Raw genomic sequence first — 7,283 nt, 5'->3', positions numbered from 1 at the left:
CCACACTCTTCCTTCTCACAGCCGCTCCCAGTCCTCGCACCCCTGGTGGGGTACTGGAGACTCGAGTCCTTTCCATGTCTGCTCCTGACCCCCTACATTCGCTGGAAGGAACCGTTAGAATCCGTGTAAATGACCCAGCGCTGAGTGTGAGGAGCCGAGCCTGGACGGCTTGGCAGGGAGGACGAGCACCCGAGGCCCCAACAGCACTGACCAGCGGCTGCAGGATGTGGGTTTGGGGTGAGTCGTTCATTCATTCAACAGACCAAGGTTGAGCCCCTCCTTTGGGTTAAGCTCTGCTTGGGGCTGGGCCACTGTGGTCTTGGGACAGCACAGCCCCCATGTGAGGTGAGCAGCTCTGGAGTGCAAGCTGGGGCCAGGCAGACAGCTCAGGTCTCTGCAAGTGGGTCGGACAGGCATGGGGACAGCAGAGTATTACACAGACACTTTGGAGCCTCCTTAGAGGGTTTGGACTTTATCCTGCGGGCAGTGGTTTCAAGTTGGGAGGGGCAGCGTCACATGTGGTTTTTGCTTGGGGCGTAGGGACCGGGTTGGAAGCTGTGCAGGACAGTGGCTGCTATTGTCCGGTAAGCGGTAATGGCTCACCAGCCTGGGACGGTGGCACAGGGAGAAGGGTGGCGCAGGAAGGGTCGAGCAGCGGGACAGACAGGGCATGGTAAGTGGGATGTCACTGAGAAGGAAGGTTCAGGGTGGCTCCTGGTACTTTGCTGGGCGGACAGTCACATCAGTGACAAGGCCCAGCATGAGGAGCCTTGGGAACCCCACCGTTGGAGCGCCCCTGTGACAGGCACGGCTGGCAGGATATCATCTCAGGCCGGCAGAACAGCCATCTGGGAGTTCTTTTTGCCATGTTTGCAGGCAAGGACTCGGGCCACACTAGCTGTCCCGGCAGCCCTGTGTGCCCGAAGCCCATGCCCACGGCCCTCCTGGCTGCCTGCTGGCTCATCCCCCCGGGTCTGCGCCTCCCTCTCCCTTCCTCCTGCTGGCACTCGGGCCTCTGCAGTGGTTGCTAGACAGCCACCTGCAGCCCTGACACGTGAGGGAGTGCCCTTTACCTCAGCCATTGGGACACTCTTGGACCCAGCCTCAAGCTACCACACCTGGGAAGAGGCTTCTCCGGCAGTGGCTTGTCGCCTGTGTCTGTCAGCACACCCATGCTCAAGAAAGCACGAGAGGACAGGGCAGTGGGGCGTGCCGTCCCCACCCTTCCCCTGCCTCGGGCTGCCAGGATGGAGATGGCGCTGAGGCACCGCGCTGAAGTGGCCCTTTGTACATTGTTGTTGGAGGACAGGCGAGCCTGGGCGGGAGGGGCTGGCACGGCCGGAATGCCGGGGCAGTGCGTGCTGGGCTCAGCTGGGCGAGGGTCAGCCCTGGATGCTCACTGGCCAAGCCTGTGCCCCGATCACCCCAAAGTAGGCGATACTTGCCACATAGTCTGTCACCACCTCTCACGAGGGTTCCTTGTATTTCTCGACTGTCTCCTCGTTGTTTGACAGCTGTGTATGGAGTGCCTGCTCCAGGCCGGCTCTGTCCACGGAGTGGCCCATGGTGACCCTGCTCTCCTGTGGTTGACATTCCCAAAGCAGAGCGGGGGCGAGGAAGACATAAACAGGGAACCCAGTCACTTCCGCAGCAGATGCTGTGTGGAGGGTGACCTGGAGAGAGGCTTTTTGGCGGGGGCAGGGGATGGCCACTTCAGCCGCGGGTCAGGAAGGCCTCTGACCGGAGACGGCAGACAGAGGAGGAGGCAGCTGTGCCTGCCGGCATGTTACAGTCTGAGGGAAAGGTGTTCCAGGTGGAGGGAGCAGCAGGTGCGAGGACCCTGGGATGGGCCAAGCCGGGAGCACACAGGACAGAGAAGGCAGGGAGAGCGGCTGGGGCTTGGTAGCTGACAGTGAGGGCAGTGAAGTGCAGGGCCCGCGGGTGCCCGGCAGAGTTGGGGTTTTATTCTGATGTGACGGGTGATGGGAAGGCTTAAGCAGGAGGATGTGGCCCTGGTGGGGACTTTGCAGTGACTCTGGGAGCCGCAGAGGCAGGGGGAGGCCAGCAAAGAGGAGGTGCTGGGAGCATTTTCCGGGAGGCGCCCAGCAGGCACGTGTCGAGGCCATGTGTCCCCAGGGCATGGGAGCCAGCTCAGGAGCTCTGAGGCGGGCTCTTCGGGTGTGATCTTGTTTAGCCTTCACAGGGTGAGGGCTGGGAGAGTCTCACAGTGCACATGGCGACACCAGGGCCCCTGATGCCAAGTGATCACAGCTACACAGGGCCGACAAGAAGGGCAGGAACTGGGTCCAGCCCAATGCGGAGGAGCTGCTGCCCCAGAGTAGCCCCCACTGCATCCCATATCCTGAGACGTGGGCCCAGGCCCTGAAGGACTCGGGAATGAGTTTCCTCTCACAGAGGCAGAAAGCACTCAGCCTAGCCCATCTGGCCTTGCCTGTCCTTGGCCTGTGAAGCCATGATGGCCACCCCGTCCAGGCCACTGCCACTTCGCCCCAAGATCCCAACAGCTGCTCCGCCTGGGCATGCCGCGTCTCACAGCGAGCCCTGAAGACGCTGGCATTCTGGTCTCCGCAGGTGTGGAAACTGAGGCAGGGCAGGGGTGCTCTCAGCCCCGGCCCCTGGACTTTCTGCTGTCTTTCCGTTTTTGTCTCCAGATGGGTAGGGCAGGTTCTTTGGGTCTGGAAAGCCAAATGCAGTAACTGGGAGGTGGGCAGGAACCTCAAGCCCGAGGTTCAGGGGCCACTGGGGGATTTCTTCTGGCCTCAGAGAATGTGGATAACAGGCCTGGAGGGCGAGACTCGGTCGGCATTTGGTGAAGGAGGGGCAGGGTAGGCCTATTCATGAATTGGAAGAAGCTGGTTCTTCTCCTTCCTCTAATCAGAAACTCTGTTAATAATTAATCGCCTGCCCAATTAATAATTACAGGCTGCTTTTGCCCTACCCACTGCCTCGGCCCACCCTGGCCTCCTCTGTTCTCCTTCCCTTGCCCTCTGGCACCCCCCCTCCTGCCATCACCCAGCTTCCCCTGCAGAGATGGCATGGCCCCTGACCTTGGAAGTCCCCAACCCCTGGTACACACACACGCTCACACACATGCACACACACTGGGCATCCTCCCTCTCAACTCTCCCCACTCGGTCCTCAGCAACCCTACCAGGTAGGTGCCATCCCGCCTGACAGATGGAGGTCCTGAGGAACGGGCAGGGCGGCTGCCTGCAGACCCACTTCTCATTCACTCATATGCTGGACGTTTATTGCCCTGACGTCGCTGTGGTCGACCACCAGGAGCAGGACCGGGGTGCTCCCAGCCTACCCCCAGGAGAGAGTCCCAGGGGCTTCTGGGCAGGCCAGGGCTGAGGGCAGGGGAAGCGAGGCCGAAGCTGGGCTATGAGGGAGGGAGGAGGAGTCCCCCGAGTGTGGGGGCATCGTGTGCCATGGCCCCTGCGGCAGTGCCATCTGGCCGCCTCCCTAGCCTTCCTCTGGGCCTGGGCCTGATTCAGTCTTCACCCTCTTTGGAGGCTGAAGAGGGCAGTTCTTTTTCTTTTCTTTCTTTTTTTTTTTTTTTTTTGGTAGAGGTTTTTGCCTTAGGGCTCATGTGCTCTCTGGTGGAGAGAGAGACACACACACAGGGAAAGTGAGAAATTACTGCCCAGTGGGATGGCCACGCCAGGATCCCTTCTCCTCCCAGGATCTTGGGCATGCACTCACATACGCCAAGCAAGAATTTCAAGCTGCCGGTCTGGGACTAGAAACGCAGTCAGCCATGTGGGAGTCCAGCAACGTAACTGCTATGCCGTCTGCTGGCCCCAAAAGGGCAGTTCTTAAAACGAGGGTGTGGATGCCGTGGCGAGGGTAGGCTCAGGCGTGGAACCAGGGGCCACAGTAGCTGTGCTGGTCTCTCTGGTCTTCGAGTTCTTAGCCATGGTCAGGCACATGGGATCCAGCCCCGGCCACCCCCGCAGGACTGTTGTGTGCAGGGAGGTGCCCAGCTCTGGCACCCAGGCCCTAGCCCACGTCCTGCTGGGAGGCCGCCCTGCTGTGCAGAGTTTATTTCCAGACTCTTCCGCATGCCCCATGCTCCTCGCCTCCCTGTCCATGTCCCACTGAGAATGTCCAGCAGTTCCCTGGGGGCAGGGCACCAGGCAGGGAGCAGGGCGAGGCTCACAGAGGAGATACCCCTTGGGCCGCAGGTGTCCCCCACCCATTCTGAGGAGCAGCTAGGCTCTGGAGTGTGGGGCTGCCTCTCCAGTGCTGCTTGGTTACCTGTTTTACAAATGAGGCTGAGGCTGGAAAGGTGAGGCTAGCAGCTGGGAAGGGGTGGAGCTGGGAAGCCTGCCTAGATGAAGGGCAGGGCTAGCACCTGGCCTGGCCAAGGTCAGTTCTCATGTAGGCACCTAACTGACACCTGGGCTCTGCCCTGGGCGGAAACTGCCATAAAGCCGAGGTGGGAGCACGCTGCAGCCCTGGACTAGACACTGCTTCCCCTGTGGTGGCGCCGCCCAGGGGCCCCCAGGCAGGTAGGGCTAGGGAGGGAAGTGGGCAGGCATGGCTGGATGGTCCTTGGGAAGGGCTCGGTTGCAACCCAACTACTGGTGGGTGGGGCGTCGGGCAGTGTGAGTGCAGGGTAGGATTGCGCACCGCCCCTCGGGGTGAACCCAGGCTGCTGACTTTGAACCTCAGTTTCCTCATCTGTAAAGCGGCAGTGGGGGACTGATGTCGGGATAAAACTAGAAAACGGAGCTGATGCAGGTCCCTGTAGGCCCCGTCCATATGGTCATAGGCCGGAGGGCAGGACAGACAGCAGCCCCTCGGGGAGATAGTACAGTTGGCGTGGACCTCTCCCTGGCTCTGTCTGTGTTCCTGTTGACAGGGCCAGGGACAAATAACGAGGAGGAGGCTGTGGGCAAGGAGGGCAGTCCAGATGAGCAGGGGCCTGCAGGGAGGCCTGGAGCCTCCTGAAGGCCAGGTGCACCATGGAGGTCTTCTGCCTCTAGAGCGTCGGCCCCTCATGGTGCTGAGACCCTAGCACAGGTGCCACCCAGAGTGCCCTGCTCCCCTTGGGGCTGGTGGAGGTGGGAAGGGCTGCTCAGGAACCCCCTGATCTTTCTGGGTTTAAAACTGCAGTGGCCCAGCCCTGCAGAGTGCCACGTGAGGGTCACACTAGGACAGGCTGGTGCGGTGGGGGTGGAGGGGCTGGGAGTTTGGCAGGAGAAGCAGGTGCCACCCTCCTGGGTACAGGCTTTTGTATCTGGTCAGGTCACCTGCCAGAGTCATGGAGATGAGTGACCCAAAACGGCAGGCCCATGGGCTTCTGTGGCGGTGAAGGGAGCCTGGCTGAGGGAGGCGCCCCTTCCTTTTCTCAGGAGGCCCTCCCTGACACCTGGCAGCCCCCCTCAGCTGGCTTTCTCATTTGTGCTGGTCCATCTGCTGGACGGAGCTCTGGGACCTCCCGAAGCCTGCACCCTGCTGCATGCCACCTCCACAGAGGCCAGCGGCTCTCCACCCTCCTGCAGCAGGCAAGGGCACCAGCGTCCCTGACTGCTGTCCCCACTTCCCCCGAGAGCCTCTCACAGCCTGGGGCTCCTTCCCTGCAGCCCCGTCCAGCCCCCATGGGCTACCAGTACCTCCTGTCCTCCAGCAGGCCAGTTCATGTTTGTGCTGAAGGGGACTGTCCTCCCGAGGGACGGCCACATCCCTGAGACTGCCCGAGTCCTCGGTCCTCTGGTTTATCTGTCACTGAGTGTCTTCCCTGGGCTGTCGAGGGGACTTGGACGAGCCGCTCCCAAGCCACTGCTGCCCAGCTGGCCCCAGGCCAAATCTGTGCCCCTGCACTCCAAGTGTGTGTGTGTGTGTGTGTGTGTGTGTGGGGCAGCCCTGAGGGCTTTTCCCTGTGGGACCTCGTTATCTAGTTCCTTTTCTGCCTGGGTAGAACTGAGGGCTGAAGCTCTGAGGTAGGGAGACCCATCCCAGCACCCCAGGCCTCTCTGAAGTCAAAACCTGGGTTCTACTGGCTGTGTGGCCTTGGTTGAGTCAAAGCCGTCTCTGGGCTTTAGCTCTTTTTTTTTTTTTTTGTTTTTTGGGGAGAGGTTTTTGCTATAGGGCGCGTGCACTCGCCAGACAGACAGAGAGAAACAGAGAGACAGAAAGCGAGAAATCACCCCCCAGGGGGGATGGCCACACCACAATCCCTTCTCCTCCATTCTCCTCTCGGGATCTTGGGCATGCACGCACACGCGCCCGGCATGAGTTTTAAGCCACCAGGTCCAGGACGCAAACCGCAGTCGACTATGTGGGAGTCCAGCGACATAGCCATTACACTAACTGCTGGTCCCATCAGCCCTTTTGTTTGTGGAGTGAGCGGTGGGCTCATGGTGGGGCTTGTTAGACTTTGTTTTCACTGTAGTTTTTCTTCCAACAAAATCTGTTGAGGATCTCAATGTATCAGATTGAAAAGCTGGGATCAGCCAGGTGATACGGAGGTTAAGGCAGCTGGATCCCACATGGCCAGCTACATGGTTCGAGTCCCAGATCTGATGGCTTGAAAAAAACACTGGGGGAACCAGCAGTTAGTGTAATGGCTATGTCACTGGACTCCCATGTAATCGAGTCCCGGACCCAGTGGCTTAAAACTCACACCGGGCGCATGTGTGTGTGTGCTCAAGATCCCAAGAGGAGAATGGAGGAGAAGGGATTGCAGCGTGGCCATCCCCTCTGGGGGGTGATTTCTTGCTTTCTGTCTCTCCGTCTCTCTCTGTCTCTGTCTGTCTGGCGAGCGCACACACCCTATAGCAAAAACCTCTTACAAAAAAATTTAAAAAGAAAAGAAAAGAAAAAAACACTGGGTGCAGGTACACGCGTGCCCAAAATCCCATGAGGAGTTTAGAGAATGGATTGTAGTGCAGCCATCCCCCTGGGGACGTGACTTCTCACTTTCCCTCTCTCTCTGTCTCTCTCCCTGGCGAGTGCATGTACCCTGTAGCAAAACTTAAAAAAAGTGTGGAAAGCTGAGACAGCATCCTCAGTTATGTTTTGAGCAGTGGGTCTCTGGAGCATGTTTCCTGTCCCACGTTGCTCCTCATTCTTTTTTTTTTTTAACTTAATTTTTTAATTTATTCATTCATGTATTTTAATTTGACAAGAGAGAGAAAGAGAGAAAGTGAGAAAGCAAGCCACCAGGTCTGGGACTCGAACTGTCGTTGACCATGTGGGAGTGTCCAATCCCTTAACCACCATGCCACTGGCTGGTCCAGCTCCTTATTCTTTTT

General features: G+C 59.1%; 1 protein-coding gene across 1 annotated transcript in view; it reads left to right on the top strand.

Annotated features, from left to right (window-relative positions):
• Nucleotides 1-579: 579 nt before the first annotated feature.
• The window catches only part of MGAT3 (beta-1,4-mannosyl-glycoprotein 4-beta-N-acetylglucosaminyltransferase), a 17,237-nt gene continuing 10,533 nt past the window's right edge, over nucleotides 580-7,283 (top strand). Inside the window, 1 exon segment of the mRNA XM_027772751.1 lies at nucleotides 580-673. The gene's annotated coding sequence lies outside the window, so the exon portion shown is untranslated.

This window comes from Tupaia chinensis, unplaced genomic scaffold (assembly GCF_000334495.1).
Source record: "Tupaia chinensis unplaced genomic scaffold, TupChi_1.0 Scaffold000294_5, whole genome shotgun sequence".
Taxonomy (NCBI): domain Eukaryota; kingdom Metazoa; phylum Chordata; class Mammalia; order Scandentia; family Tupaiidae; genus Tupaia; species Tupaia belangeri.
Note: the sequence above shows the minus strand (reverse complement) of the source record. Positions and strands in the feature narration are given on the sequence as shown.